This window comes from Petromyzon marinus, chromosome 15 (assembly GCF_048934315.1).
Source record: "Petromyzon marinus isolate PM22_M1 ecotype Great Lakes invasive population chromosome 15, UKy_Petmar_22M1.pri1.0, whole genome shotgun sequence".
NCBI lineage: Eukaryota > Metazoa > Chordata > Hyperoartia > Petromyzontiformes > Petromyzontidae > Petromyzon > Petromyzon marinus.
The window spans coordinates 18,792,718-18,809,648 of NC_133681.1; positions in this window are offsets into that span (position 1 = coordinate 18,792,718).

Sequence of the window (16,931 nt, forward strand, 5' to 3'; positions counted from 1 at the left end):
AAAGTGAAATATATCACGACGTTTCGATCGCAACACAAGCAATCGTCATCAGGAGAAAAATGATAACGATTGCTTGTGTTGTGATCAAAACGTCGTGATATTTTTATTATTATTTTGTATTCACTTTATTTTTATTATTTTATTGTTCTATCTACGTGACTTTACCGAAAGACCCAAAAAATATTAATTCCTGCAGTCACGAAAGCTTTAAGTCAAGATTCAAGCACAACACACTTTCATACATTGTGGAAAGCGAGTATCCTTGCACGTACAATGCACTGGACCGTATGTTCGTGTTAAGTGAGTCGGGGGCTTTGTCACTGCCTACCCCATGATATAAATAATCTCAGGGAATTCAATTGCAAGTGTGCAATCTCCCTTCCGGTGGACATCGAGGATGAGTCATACCCTGGCTTGCCAGGAGGCAGTGGATCACAACTGTGGAATCCTTTCCATCTGCACGGGATAGAACGTTGCCCCCTTGCTCACATTTGTTCGTTTTCTGCGAGTGTACTGGTTTCCCCCCACATGTAAACACTCAGTAAGTGGCTGCAAATATCGGAATGTTAAGAGAACCGCAGAGCTTGGGCGATTGTTGGGAGTGCCGGCTCACCGCCTGGCTGCTGTCTCCCCGCTCGTCTGTGGGAGACATATAGAGGTACTGAATTAGATTCATATTCTCTACATAACATGATTCCTATCTAAACAAAGCACTCACAGCGTAGAGTACAGCAAGTGATATTCCACGAAATAAAAAATAAACGTACATGACCACAACAGAAGCCAATGGGTACAGCTGTGCATACACGTACACAACATATACACGATTCCTACTGGTGGTTGGAACGATTCACCACTGCCGGAGAGTCAAGGAATTGTAATGATTCAGGATCATTAATGCAAACTGTCCCCGTTCTCAAACCTGTGTACGATTTAAAAGGTCATAGAACGCCATTGTCGGAAGCAATTACTTCCCCATGTCACTGCGATGGGCAGATTCATGCCGTTGCAGTCGGCTTACACATTGTCAGTAGACCCCCCATACGCAAGCGTACACATTTGGTTAACCCCTCCTCCCCCCTCCATGCATACATACTAAATGGATGCCCCCTAACAGCTACACCACCACTCCCCACACGAGACAAGCATGTGACTCTCGGTGTAAATGGAGACGGAGTGCGAATACACGTGCCGATGCCCCAAGTACAGTTGCCACCATTTCCACGACAGAGCAAACCCAGGCACATTTCTCAGCGAGCCCAGGTCTATTGTTAAAACTGTGCAGTTCACGGTGATAAAATCAACCATAGCCATACCCGGGGTACCAGATCTCGACACAAATCAATTCCTGCTGCCACCCGAACACTGTCCGGGGGTCAAACGCAGACAGGTGGCAGCCCCAGTCGCGAGGCCACATCTGCACCGACTCACGGTAAATGTGTGCAGGGCCAGCAGGAAGAGCCCCGGGATCTCGGAGCGCAGCCACTGGTTCCACGCGCTGTCTCGGTCCACGTCCTCGCGTGACGACGACGATACTTCAAAATCACCTGACCGGAAGGAGGGGGGAGGGAGAGTAAGAAGGTACGAAGGGGAACCTTCTAACTCTTTCACAGGGACGCGTTCTTCGCATGCGTCACCCTGCAGCCAACCTCTCTGCTCTCGTGTGTGAACGTGGGTCAGTTTGGTTTAATCGTTCAGAATGAATGGGGCATGACCCTGGCCCTTGTGCAACTTATTATTTTCCATGAGATAATACCAAACACATCATTCATGTGTGAGTGTGTCTGTGGCCTGCAAGCAAAACCTACATTCTCTCGAGTCATATATCGGGAGCAGTCACAGGTGGGAAAGCATTGCCGAATTCCTTGAAAGGCTCAACTCTCTCCAACTTATGTTGAAAGCATTTACAGTGAGGGAAAAAGTATTTGATCCCCTGCTGATTTTGTACGTTTGCCCACTGACAAAGAAATGATCAGTCTATAATTTTAATGGTAGGTATATTTGAACAGTAAGAGAGACAGAATAACAACAAAATCCAGAAAAATGCATGTAAAAAATGTTCTAAATTGATTTGCATTTTAATTAGGGGAATAAGAACTTGACCCCTCTGCAAAACATGACTTAGTACTTGGTGAAAAAACCCTTGTTGTCAATCACAAAGGTCAAACGTTTTTTTGTAGTTGGCTACCAGGTTTGCACACATCTCAGGAGGGATTTTGTCCCACTCTTCTTTGCAGATCTTCTCCAAGTCATTAAGGTTTCGAGGCTGACGTTTGGCAACTCGAACCTTCAGCTCCCTCCACAGATTTTCTATGGGATTAAAGTCTGGAGACTGGCTAGGCCACTCTAGGACCTTAATGTGCTTCTTCTTGAGCCACTCCTTTGTTGCCTTGGCCGTGTGTTTTGGGTCATTGTCATGCTGGAATACCCATCCACGACCCATTTTCAATGCCCTGGCTGAGGGAAGGAGGTTATCACCCAAGATTTGACGGTACATGGCCCCGTCCATCGTCCCTTTGATGCGGTGAAGTTGTCCTGTCCCCTTAGCAGAAAAAACACCCCCAAAGCATAATGTTTCCAACTCCATGTTTGACGGTGGGGATGGTGTTCTTGGGGTCATAGGCAGCATTCCTCCTCCTCCAAACACGGCGAGTTGAGTTTATGCCAAAGAGCTCCATTTTGGTCTCATCTGACCACAACACTTTCACCCAGTTGTCCTCTGATTCATTCAGATGTTCATTGGCAAACTTCAGACGGGCATGTATATGTGCTTTCTTGAGCAGGGGGACCTTGCGGGTGCTGCAGGATTTCAGTCCTTCAAGGTGTAGTGTGTCACCAATTGTTTTCTTGGTATGGTGCCAGCTGCCTTGAGATCATTGACAAGATCCTCCCGTATAGTTCTGGGCTGATTCCTCACCGTTCTCATGATCATTGCAACTCCACGAGGTGAGATCTTGCATGGAGCCCCAGGCAGAGTGAGATTGACAGTTATTTTGTGTTTCTTCCATTTGCGAATAATCGCACCAACTGTTGTCACCTTCTCCGCAAGCTGCTTGGCAATGGTCTTGTAGCCCATTCCAGCCTTGTGTAGGTCTACAATCTTGTCCCTGACATCCTTGGAGAGCTCTTTGGTCTTGGCCATGGTGGAGAGTTTGGAATCTGATTGATTGATTGCTTCTGTGGACAGGTGTCTTTTATACAGGTAACAAGCTGAGATTAGGAGCACTCCCTTTAAGAGTGTGCTCCTAATCTCAGCTCGTTAGCTGTGTAAAAGACACATGGGAGCCAGAAATCTTTCTGATTGAGAGGGGGTCAAATACTTATTTCCCTCATTAAAATGCAAATCAATTTTTTACATTTTTGACATGGGTTTTTCTGGATTTTTTTGTTGTTATTCTGCCTCTCACTGTTCAAATAAACCTGCCATTAAAATTATAGACTAGTAATTTCTTTGTCAGTGGGCAAACGTACAAAATCAGCAGGGGATCAAATACTTTTTTCCCTCACTGTATGCATTAGTTCTGCCCGTACCTCTTTGTGCCTGTGTAGTGGGCAGGCAAGTGTGGTGGAGCAGCAGGTCCAGCACACGGGGTGTCCAGCAGAGGAGAGGAACTCCCCGTGGCCGTGGCCGGGGAAGCAGAGGTCGGCGGCGCTGGGAGCGGCGTCAGTTGCGCGGCGTCTGTGGGAGAAGGCACAGGCCTCTGCTGAAGATTATCATCCGCAGACACATCACACGGCTTGCCGGACACGTCACACACTCGGCCCTGTGATTGTGGAGGTGAGACAGGTTCGCGCGTGGCAACGAATGGCTTGTCGCTGGACAAACATCGACGGCAACATCGGGAGAACGCGGCACGAACTCGTGCAGAGTTTCTGGCACCATATGAATTTACACTCCTTGTAGGTATGTACGTTGAACCTCGTTCGCGCCATACGTCAGCCAGCCGTGCTAATCGGAGGTGCAGATGGATGCAATTGAAGGACGTGGAGCAGAGGTGTCAAAATGAAAAAAAATAATTGATACAGAAATTACACAAGTCCAGGGGACTTCACCAAGGCCGTGTTATCCCAGACTCTGACAGAGCACAAAGGAAGATTGGCAATGACAAAAAATGGCTTCATAACTTTCATTGTCAGATGGCACACTTGCATCTTCAGTCTTCAGTCGGCGTCAGTAATTTAAGAATGCACGCATGATGCGTGACACCAACTAAAATGGCATCGATGCTGACTAATCACATCCTCTCCAAGATGTGGAACTCAAGAGACGAGGATAGCCTCTTCCAAACAGGACTACCCTTGACAATTGAGTTGTCGCCTGGGTAAAAATAAAATGAACTAGGAGATTTCAACTTGAAAATCCAAACCATTGCACCAACAGTAATGGACGGAATCCTATATGAGGCGCACACTGCAGTAGCTTCAGGTGGACTCTGGTACCTGCTTTAACGTCTGTGTGAGAAGCATCTTCTCCCACTGAAATTCAAACAAAGTTGACAGTTAGACAGGACATGTTTTAAAACATCCGCAGTAAAATTCAAGTATGTATACCATTAAAGTAAACTATTTTTTATTTACCAGGTTAGGCCCATTGAGAGCTATTAAGCTCTTTTTCAGAAGCGACCTGGCCACAAATTATAGCTTAACGAAGTAGCTTATCACGTGGAAATTTATAGCAGCCAAATACTCTAAACGCATTACTTACAAATAGCTCACAAAGCGGTTATCCTCCCACTACCCTTGGGTTACCTCCTGTCCCGGTCCAGCCGAGACAGTCTGTGAATTGGCATCTGTATTTGGGTGGCATGAATTAATTTGTACCGAGATCTGGTACCGGTACTGTGCTGAACTTTACTACTGCATGGTTGTTGACAGACCTAGACCGACTGAAACATAGGTCTGGGTTTGATCTCCATAGTGGAAAAGGTGGTAACCCGAAAACTAACCCAAACCCTTCCACATTCAACGATAAACACTTTCAAACCGAGTTCGCTCGGAAATGACCCCACTAAACCGCACGTATGTAAACGTTTGACTTCAGTGGTTCCTCCGCCGCGTGCGAACGATGAAGTGCACGGCCTCTCGTGATGATGACCTCACACCCACATGGCTGCATGAAAGGCGGTGCTGACGAGCATGAGGCAGGTGGAAGAGGCAAAACGAGGAGGCAAGATTAGAGTGCTGTAGTTGGTGGGGTATAGTGGGGCCTATTTCCGAATGATTGATTTATGTGGAAATGAAATTGGTCAAGAGTCCGTTACTTTGTAAACATTAGCATGTATCTACTTTAAAACCAAGTCTGCAGGGGTGGGGAAGATGAGGTCTGTTCATTCTGGTGGGCAAAGAGAATTTAGACACTCCAAGTTAAGTCTGGTGGCATACGAATGAAATGCACCTTACAAATGTAAATAATAATGATTATTAATCCATCTTCTTCTTCACTCCCACGGTGTTTCCAACCAGGGTTAGGCCGTGTAATGATCTGACGTGCTGTACACTTGTACAGTGTTACTGAATTATTGTATCATTATGAATTCAGTGCCCCTTCTGCGACCTTTCCCTAGATCCCCCTTTGGTGTATAACCTGGCCTGCTGACGTCAGGGCTGTAAGCCGCAGATCCCTTTCCCTGCCAGCAGCCAGCGCAATACTGTTACATTACCATTCTATGCCACTACACAGGGACTCCTCTACTTACGAACATTCGACTTACGAACATACAGAGATATGATCAAACCTGTCCGTATGTCCAGTTTCCTGTTTGGACCGAGAGTCGCAAGTTCATGGTGGCATCTACATCTGCAGAACGTGAAGAACCAGAGGCAACTTTTAAAGCCATTCCCCGTGTTTAGTGTACAAGCCGTAAAACGTGTTTGAAATCGACGGGAGAAAAGTTGGACTCACGAACAAATCGACTTACGAACAGACCTCTGGAACCGAACTCGTTTGTACGTACAAGAGTCTGTATATGGTGGTCACTCTGAACAACACAGACCCAGCCTCTTTTTTACTTTTTTTGGTCCATTAGGACATTACCAGACACATCTTTCTGTGCTAACGACCACACAATACACATTAGACGAGTCATAACAGGTCACGTTTAATAGTCTAAACTTGTCTGGAGTAAGTCGCATACGGAAGACATTTCTGCACATTTGCAGAATTACATGTCTATGATAAAGGAACCATGTGTATTGCATTACACAGGGGTGCTTGATCATGTGTGGATGCAGATTCCCGCAGCAATACAGGGAATAGGTTGTTCGCAGCGCCACTGATTAATCAGAATCTTTTTTATATCCTGGAGGAATACGATGAGCTATGAAGATCTTTTTCACATATGTCCAGTAGGGGCGGGTCAGCGAGCTATTTCCAAAACCAATGAGAGGCAAGATGGAGAAAATGTAAGCAAATTGCTAAAAATACAAAGTACATACATTCCTGCCAATTTGTCAACAAATGCAAGCTTGGGCAAGGTAGCAACACAACAACCACAGCTCCCGCCCACAAGACTCCACAAAATTCTTCAATTGCATTGCATTAAAATTGAACGTTTAATGAGCGATATTTGAAATAGCATTACCAAATGACAATATTCCCTTCGAATACCTGACTAATGAATGAGGCTAAGACGCTTGCAGTAATGGTCAAATATGCATCACAAGCCATTCAGAAGTGGTAGGCCTCACGTGACCACAGGGCACCACAGTGGCAATATGTTAACTACCTCGCCTGGTACGCAGGAGGCCGTGGATTCAATCCGGCCCCTGTCGCCTGCTGTATATTTTGAGGTTGCATGTCTCTCTCACTACATTTAGAATAAACATCACGCGTTTAGAGTATTTGGCCTCTATAAATTTCCACGGGATAAGCCACTTCGTTGAAGATAACATTTGTGATAGCCAGGTTGCTTCTGAAAAATAGCTCCATAGCTCAGTGGGGCCTCAAACTGGTAAAATAAAAAAATATAGTTTATATTCTTGGTTCTCTCGGTAAAGTCACGTAGAAGGGAAACAATAAAATAATAAAAATATAAAACAATAAAATTCTCACGACGTTTCGACTGCAACATCACCTGATGATCATCATCACCTGATGATTGCTTGTGTTGCAGTCGAAACGTCGGGAGAATTTAATTGTCTTATATTTTTATTATTTTATTGTTTCCCTTCTACGTGACTTTACCGAAAGAACCAAGAATATGAATCCCTGCAGTCACGAAAGCTTTAAATCAAAATATAGTTTAGTTTAAAAGTTATAGTTTGAGAATGGCGGTCCGATGGGTGGGAGTGAAGGGGTATTGTGAGGAGGCGTCATCGGGAGTGGAAGCTGCTGGTGGGAGCATGGGAGGTGTGGGGAGTGTGAGATGCATCGGCATTGTGGAGAGGGAAGGGGTGAGAGTGTTGTAAGCGATGGGGCTGGGGGAGGAGTGGTGGATATGACGATGTGGAAGCTGTGTCGGTGATGAGGTGTGTGCTTGAAGTGAGGATTACATGGGGAGCGGTGCCGAAGTGGTTAGCGCACCGTGCGACGGGATCCGGCGACCCGAGTTCTATTCCCACTCACGGCCAACATCGGTGACGAGTATCTGAACCAATCTCGGTCCCATCCCAGGTCTATTTTGCCTTAAAATGAGTATCCAGGTTCGGTGAATGGGAGGAGACAAAGGCGGCCAGGCGTGGTGCTGGCTACCCATCCCATCTCAGTGTGTCACCCCATGGCACCTGGGTAATGGAGGTGGTGATGAAGATGGTGACGACGGTGATGATGATGTTGATGACGATGGTGATGACGAGTCACGCACTCAGACTCACAGAGCCACACTCAGAGACTCACAGCCACACTCAAGAGACTCACAGTCACTCACTCAGACTCACAGAGCCACACTCAAGAGACTCACAGCCACACTCAAGAGACTCACAGTCACTCACTCAGACTCACAGAGCCACACTCAAGAGACTCACAGAGTCACTCACACAAAATCACAGAGCCACACTCAAGAGACTCACAGCCACACTCAAGAGACTCACAGTCACTCACTCAGACTCACAGAGCCACACTCAAGAGACTCACTGAGTCATTCAGAGAATCACAGTCACTCACACAGACTTACACTCACTCAAGGAGACCCACAGACTCACTCACAGACTCACTCACACAGACTCACAGAGTAACTCATACACAGACTCACACTCACAGACTAATTCTGACACACACAGACTCGCAGAGTAACACGCACTCAGAGACTCACAGAGTCACACTCAGTCACTCACTCAGGGACTCACAGCCACTCACTCAGAGACTCGCACGCACTCACAGAGCCACACTCAGAGATCCAGTCACTCACTCAGAGACTCACAAAGTCACTCACTCAGAGAATCAGAGCCACACTCAGAGACTCGCAAAGTCACTCACTCAGAGACTCAGAGTCACTCACTCAGAGACGCAGAGCCACAGACTCACAGAGCCACACTCACAGACTCAGAGCCACACTCAGGGACTCACAGTCACTCACTCAGAGACGCACACTCAGACTCAGAACCACAGACTCACAGAGCCACACTCAGAGACGCACACTCACACTCAGAGACTCACAAAGTCACTCACTCACACACTCACAGACTTACACAGTAACTCACAGTCACTGCCACTGAACTCAGTCTCACCGGGTAACACACTCACAGACTCGGAGTAACTCACATGAACTCACAAAGTAACTCACTCACACAGACTCGGAGTAACTCACATGAACTCACAAAGTAACTCACTCACACAGACTCACAGAGCCACAGAGACACACGGAGTCACTCACTCAGAGACTCACATAGTCACTCACTCTGACACTCGGAGACTCACTCAGACTCACACAGACTCAGAGTAACTCACACACTCACAGACTTACACAGTAACTCACAGTCACTCCCACTCAACTCAGTCTCACCGGGTAACACACTCACAGACTCGGAGTAACTCACATGAACTCACAAAGTAACTCACTCACACAGACTCACAGACTAACAAACAAAAACAAAGATCCCCAGTGAACCCTTAACAGACTGTAGGGGCAAGTGCTGTTAGCGAGCACCTACGAAGGCCGGCACGGCACACGAGGGGGTGGGTGGCCAGCACCACGCCCGGCCGCCTTTGTCTCCCCCATTGGCGATGTTTACACACCGCAACCAGGTACTCATTTGAGGCCGAGTCGACCTAGGGGAGGCCCAAGACCTGTTCAGATAATCGTCACCGGTGTTGGTGGCCGTGAGCGGGAATCGAACTCGGGTCGCCGGGTTCGTAGCGCAGCGTAGCGCTAACCGCTGCGCCACCGCTCCCCACACCCTCGCTCACAAACACAACGCAGGCAGCGTGGGCAGCCCTGGTCCATCCACTGCTGGATGAGGGCCTTGCCATGCCGTGCGAGTTATTTGACCAGAAGCGCAGTGCGTGTTGTTAACATTCCCCGTGTGGTGGATAGAATCGGAGGGCTTTCCCCAGCCCTCACCCACCAGGAATGGTGAAGTATAGTCAAATACTTCCTGTGACCAACACGGCGTTAGGAGACATTCATACAACCCACAGATGGACTAATAATTATTGTAAGTACTGTGGTGTACTTAAAATAATGTGTGGATGAGGAGGAGGAAGAAGCTCCAGAAGTCGCACTTCAGCAGCCACCACTGCCCCTTCGCAGTATCAACAACCACGCAGACAAATGCACTGCCACATCCTACAACACGCGTTTGTTCCTTCAAAGTAGTGAATTAGCGTCCCAACACGCTGGTTCACGAAGATGGAGCGGTCATATAATGAGCTGGACAGCGACAACAACTTAAATCAGCGGTAATAATGCGGCAGACACGCAGGAAGCAATACTTAGGTAGGCCGCGATGAGACCACGGGGCTCGGATGGCGACCCTGCCTGGGAAGGTGCACACAAACTCCTCACAGAGTGAGCACCACAATGTTGTCCTTACAACACACAGTGGTCTCGCTTTTCTTTCATATCCACGAGCACAGCAACATCCAGCAACACATATCTCCTCACATTGTGCCCAGGACTGCTTTAAATAAAGATTTTAAATAAACTTTCCCGCCAAAAAATGTAATTGAGGCGTGTGTGGGTATCGATGTGGAACTTGTGATCACATTGCTAAGAGCCGAAACACAAGGCACCCATCACCCCACACATCCTACTACTACTGCTGCTGTTGCTGCCTTGTGAAGTCTATGATGATGATGATGAAAAGCAGCAGCAGCGAGATAATGAGGAGGTTGAATGTGATGATGATAATGTGGAGTAGAGTCAGGGGGGTTATGCCCAAAGTTCTCTGTCCTCACCTCCCCACCACCGCCACGTCCCAACTCTGAACATTCACACATCATCATCATCATCGACCAGCAATGACCAACAGCAGCTCACAGCCCATTAAATACACCACCAGTAGGACAATTGTATGGAGGAGGCCAAACAAACATCTAAAACTAACAAAATAACAATTGCCACGGAGAACTGTTTCACATAACTCGTGCACTCAAAGTCCTCAGACAATTGCAGTTATATTTCGATTTAAAGCTTTCGTGACTGCAAGGATTCATCTTCTTTGGTTCTTTCGGTAAAGTCACGTAGAATGAGAATAAAATAATAAATTGATAAAATAAAATAACACAATAATATTCTCACGACGTTTCGGCCACAACACAAGCGGCCTTCATCAGGTGAAGGGATGAGACTGTCTGGTAGGACAGCGCTGGAGTGAAAAAAGCCACGTTCAGATCACGACCTTTAAGCTGTGTCAGAAGAAACAAAGCGCCTTGACAAAGGAATTAGCATATAATTTAGCATTGAAATGGCCGAGTGATTAGCTTGTGACTGGTCACAGAAATGGCTATGTTAAAGTTAAAGCATACACATCCGCAGAGGCACCCCTTGACAAAGGAATTAGCATAGAATTTAGCATTGAAATAGCTAAGTTAAAGCATACACATCCGCAGAGGCACCCCTTGACAAAGGAATTAGCATAGAATTTAGCATTGAAATAGCTGAGTGATTAGCTTGTAACTGGTCACAGAAATAGCTATGTTTAAAGTCAGAGCATACACATTCACCGAGGCTCCTAGTACAAATCAAACAGGAGAATTTAGCATTGAAATAACTAGGCGAATTTAGCATTGAAATAACTGAGTGATTAGCTAGTGACTGGTCACAGAAATGGCTATGTTGAAGTCAAGGTCTACACATCTGAGCTATTCACAGTAACTGGGTATACAATACAATGTATAATGAATACTACATAGTGAACCAATAAAAAACTAAAATATAAATTACCTTAATGTTATCAATAAACTCTATATTTTCCAATCAGCTAAGCTACCAACAATAAGTCGTTATATATGACAATGCTATATGGCGAAAAAAATGGGTGGATTCTTACCCTCAACTTTAGCAACACGGATAGCTACGGGCCCCATTCAGACGCACGAGTTCGTCCAAGGTCGGAACAGAGGAGGGGGAGAGAGACAGCTGCGAGGCGCTATTATACTCCATGTTGTAAACCAGGGGTCGGGAACCTATGGCTCGCGAGCCAGATGTGGCTCTTTTGATGATTGCATATGGCTCGCAGATAAAACAAAATATTCTCACTTGTTTTAATCCATCCATCGATTTTTCACTGCGCATGTCCTGTTCAGGGCTGCAGGAGCAATTGTCCATTATTTTAATTGGATGATACTGGCCTACGTTTGCCGTTGCTGGGTAAAACAGGTAAACGCCCCCTTTTGAATCAGTCTGAGACTGCGTCTGCTCGGTCATTAGCTCAAAGCTAACCCTTCGACGAAGAAGATGGCGAAAAGAAAAAAAAGACGACGAGTATCGTACATTTCAGGACGAATGGACCGAAGAATTCGCCTTTGTGGAGAGAGCGGGTTCTGCGGTGTGTCTAATTTGCAATGACAAAATTACATCGTTGAAACGGTCGAATGTAAAGCGGCACTTCGACACGCGCCACGCTACCTTTGCATCAAAATACCCTGCGGGAGACAGCAGAAAGAAAGCGTGCCAAGAGCTTCTGAGCAGGGTGCAAGCTAGCCAGCAGCAACTCTGCGTATGGACCCGGCAAGGTGACTATAATTCGGCTAGCTTTGCTGGTTCTTTAGCAATAGTGAGGAACGGAAAACCATTCACAGATGGCGAGTATGCTAAAACGTTCATGCTGGATGTAGCCAATGAACTTTTTGATGATCTTCCGAACAAAGACAAGATAATCAAACGGATACAAGACATGCCTCTGTCGGCAAGAACTGTTCATGATCGTACCATCGTGATGGCAAACAAAGTGGAGGAAACGCAAGTGAAGGACATAAATGCAGCGCCGTTCTTTTCTCTGGCTTTGGATGAGTCAACAGACGTGAGCCATTTGTCGCAGTTCAGCGTGATTGCAAGATATGCTGTTGGTGACACACTGCGCGAAGAAAGTCTTGCTGTTCTGCCATTAAAAGGGTCCACAAGAGGTGAGGATTTATTCAAGTCTTTCATGGAGTTTGCTCAAGAAAAAAGTCTACCTATGGATAAACTTCTCTCAGTGTGTACTGATGGTGCTCCGTGTATGGTGGGGAAAAACAAAGGATTTGTGGCGCTTCTCCGTGAACATGAAAATAGACCCATCCTAAGTTTCCATTGCATTATACACCAGGAGGCACTTTGTGCTCAGATGTGTGACAGGCAGTTTGGCGAAGTGATGTCGCTGGTCATTCGTGTGATCAACTTTATTGTTGCCCGAGCCTTAAATGATCGCCAGTTTAAAACACTGCTGGATGAAGTTGTAAATAACTATCCTGGTCTGCTTTTGCACAGCAATGTGCGTTGGTTGTCAAGAGGGAAGGTGCTTAGCCGTTTTGCGGCTTGCCTGAACGAAATCCGGACTTTCCTTGAAATGAAAGGCGTCGGGCATCCTGAGCTAGCCGACACCGAGTGGCTCCTCAAGTTTTACTATCTCGTAGATCTGACTGAACATCTGAACCAGCTCAACGTGAAAATGCAAGGCATTGGAAATACAGTGTTATCCCTTCAACAAGCTGTATTTGCTTTTGAAAACAAGCTGGAGCTTTTCATCACGGATCTTGAAACAGGTCGTTTACTACATTTTGAAAAACTGAGCCAATTTAAAGATGCATGCACAGCAAGTGAGCCCATTCAAAACCTTGATCTCCACCAGCTAGCTGGCTGCACATCCAGTCTCCTACAGTCCTTCAAAGCACGCTTTGGAGAATTTCGTGAGCACACTCGTCTTTTTAAGTTCATCACCCATCCAAACGAGTGTTCACTGAACACAGCCGACCTGAATTACATCCCTGGTGTCTCCGTCAGAGATTTTGAAGCAGAAGTGGCTGACCTGAAGGCCTCAGACATGTGGGTGAATAAGTTCAAGTCACTGAATGAAGATTTGGAAAGAATCACACGACAGAAAGCGGAGTTGGCGAGCAAGCACATGTGGACAGAAATGAAAAAACTCCAACCCGAAGACCAGCTGATTCTCAAAACTTGGAACGCGCTTCCTGTCACATACCACACACTGCAGCGTGTGAGTATTGCTGTATTGACCATGTTTGGATCTACGTATGCATGTGAGCAGTCATTCTCACATCTTAAAAACATCAAGTCCAACCTACGATCACGTTTAACGGATGAAAGCCTCAACGCTTGCATGAAGCTTAACCTCACCAAGTACCAACCCGACTACAAAGACATCAGCAAATCCATGCAGCACCAGAAGTCGCATTAATGGTGAGTGTTATAACAACATTATTTAAAATAATAAATTCAGAGGCTTATTATACTGACATTTAGTTGAATTCACTTTTAAAATATATTATATGGCTCTCACTGAAATAAATTTCCAATTTTTTTGCTTTCATGGCTCTCTTAGTCAAAAAGGTTCCTGACCCCTGTTGTAAACCATACCATTAACCGTGGTGTGAGAGGTATTAAGAGTCAATGCTGGTGAAAGAGCTGCGGTCTGAAGGTCATCGTAAAATACAATTAATTAAGAACGGAAATGGTTTAAAACATCTTTCCAATGGTTACTAAGCCAGAATCCATCTTCTCGGTTGAAATTGTCTCTGTGCTTGTATATGTGAATGGCCTCATGAACTAATCTCTCATTGTAGCCGGTTGGTTTGCAAAGAACCTCCATCTTGGAGAAGTCAATGTCATGTGAACCCACTGAATTATAACAGTGATCTGCCACGGCAGAGGAGTTCGTCCTACCGTGTTTCAAGTCTGCTTTATGTTCACGGATGCGGTCCGAGACATGTCGTTTGGTTTCTCCAATGAAGCTACTACCACAGAGGCACTTTAGTTTGTAAACGCCCGGGTACTGTATGTCTGGAACAGCATCTTTTACAGATGGAACTAGATAACGGATTTTATGTATTGTGTTGAATCGGACCTGGATCTTGTGTTTATTCAGGATTTTTGAGATCTTTTTAGTGACCCCTGCAATGTAGAAAAGGGTGATGGTTTTGAGTGGCTCCACAAGAGAATCCTTCTTCATGACTGGAGTGATGGCTTTGCGGATTGTGTAGTCGGAGTAACCATTAGCCCTGAGAGCCTGGTGTACGTGCTTGAGTTCACTGATAATGTGTTCCTGGTCGGAAATGCATTGGGATCTATGGTATAGCGTCTTGATGAGGGAGTTCTTCTGGGATGGATGGTGGTGGGAATCCGGTTTCAAGTAAGCATCTGTATGGGTGGCTTTCCTGTAGACAGAGTGGCTCATTGAACCATCATGTCTCCTTTTAATTAAGACATCCAAAAAGGGTAGTTTGCCATCTTTTTCGACCTCCATGGTAAATCTGATGGCTGGGTGTATGGAATTGATGTGGTCGCGGAATTGGTCTAGAGCAGGCTGGCCATGTGGCCAGATGACAATGGTGTCATCCACGTACCTCTCTGAGTGAGTGACTCTGTGAGTCTCTGAGTGACTAACTTTGTGAGTCTCTGAGTGTGACTGTACGTCTCTGAGTGAGTGACTGAATCTCTGAGTGTAAGTCTCTGAGTGAGTGACTCTGTGAGTCTCTGAGTGAGTGACTGAGCGTGACTCTCTGAGTCTCTGAGTGTGACTGTGAGTCTCTGAGTGAGTGACTGAATCTCTGAGTGTGACTCTGTGAGTGCGTGTGAGTCCCTGAGTGAGTGACTGAGCGTGACTCTGTGAGTCTCTAAGTGCGTGTTACTCTGCGAGTCTGTGTGTGTGTGCCAGAACTAGTCTGTGAGTGTGAGTCTGTGTGAGTTACTCTGTGAGTCTGTGTGAGTGAGTCTGTGGGTCTCCTTGAGTGAGTGTGAGTTTGTGTGAGTGACAGTGATTCTCTGAGTGACTCTGTCAGTCTCTTGAGTGTGGCTCTGTGAGTCTGAGAGAGTGACTCTGTGAGTATCTTGAGTGTGGCTGTGAGTCTCTGAGTGTGGCTCTGTGAGTCTAAGTGAGTGACTCTGTGAGTCTCTGAGTGTGGCTCTGTGAGTCTGAGTGAGTGACTCTGTGAGTCTCTGAGTGTGGCTCTGTGAGTCTGAGTGAGTGACTCTGTGAGTCTCTTGAGTGTGGCTCTGTGATTCTAAGTGAGTGACTGTGAGTCTCTGAGTGTGGCACTGTGAGTCTAAGTGAGTGACTCGTCATCACCATCGTCATCAACATCATCATCAGATGGGATGGGTGGCCAGCACCACTTCTGGCCGCCTTTGTCTCCTCCCAATCACCGAACCTGGATACTCATTTTAAGGCAGAATAGACCTGGGATGGGACCGAGATTGGTTCAGATACTCGTCACCGATGTTGGCCGTGAGTGGGAATAGAACTCGGGTCGCTGGATCCCGTCGCTCGGTGCGCTAACCACTTCGGCACCGCTCCCCATGTAATCCTCACTTCAAGCACACACCTCATCACCGACACAGCTTCCACATCGTCATATCCACCACTCCTCCCCCAGCCCCATCGCTTACAACACTCTCACCCCTTCCCTCTCCACAATGCCGATGCACCTCACACTCCCCACACCTCCCATGCTCCCACCAGCAGCTTCCACTCCCGATGACGCCTCCTCACAATACCCCTTCACTCCCTCCCATCGGACCGCAATTCTCAAACTATAACTTTTAAACTAAACTATATTTTGATTTAAAGCTTTCGTGACTGCAGGGATTCATATTCTTGGTTCTTTCGGTAAAGTCACGTAGAAGGAAAACAATAAAATAATAAAAATATAAAACAATACAATTCTCACGACGTTTCGACTGCAACACAAGGAATCATCAGGTGATGATGATCATCAGGTGATGTTGATTGCTTGTGTTGCAGTCGAAACGTCGTGATAATTTTATTGTTTTATATTTTTATTATTTTATTGTTTCCCTTCTACGTGACATTACCGAAAGAACCAAGAATCTAAACTATATTTTTTTATTTTACCAGTTTGAGGCCCCACTGAGCTATGGAGCTATTTTTCAGAAGCAACCTGGCTATCACAAATGTTATCTTCAACGAAGTGGCTTATCCCGTGGAAATTTATAGAGGCCAAATACTCTAAACGCGTGATGTTTATTCTAAATGTAGTGAGAAAGACATGCAACCTCAAAATATACAGCAGGCAACAGGGTCGGGATTGAATCCACAGCCTCCTGCGTACCAGGCGAGGTAGTTAACATATTGCCACTGTGGTGCCCTGTGGTCACGTGAGGCCTACCACTTCTGAATGGCTAGTGATGCATATTTGAACATTACTGCAAGCATCTTAGCCTCATTCATTAGTCAAGTATTCGACGGGAATATTGTCATTTGGTAACGCTATTTCAAATATCGCTCATTAAACGTTCAATTTTAATGCAATGCAATTGAGGGACTTTGTGGAGTCTTGTCGTGGTCTGGAGCTGTGGTTGTTGTGTTGCTTACATTTT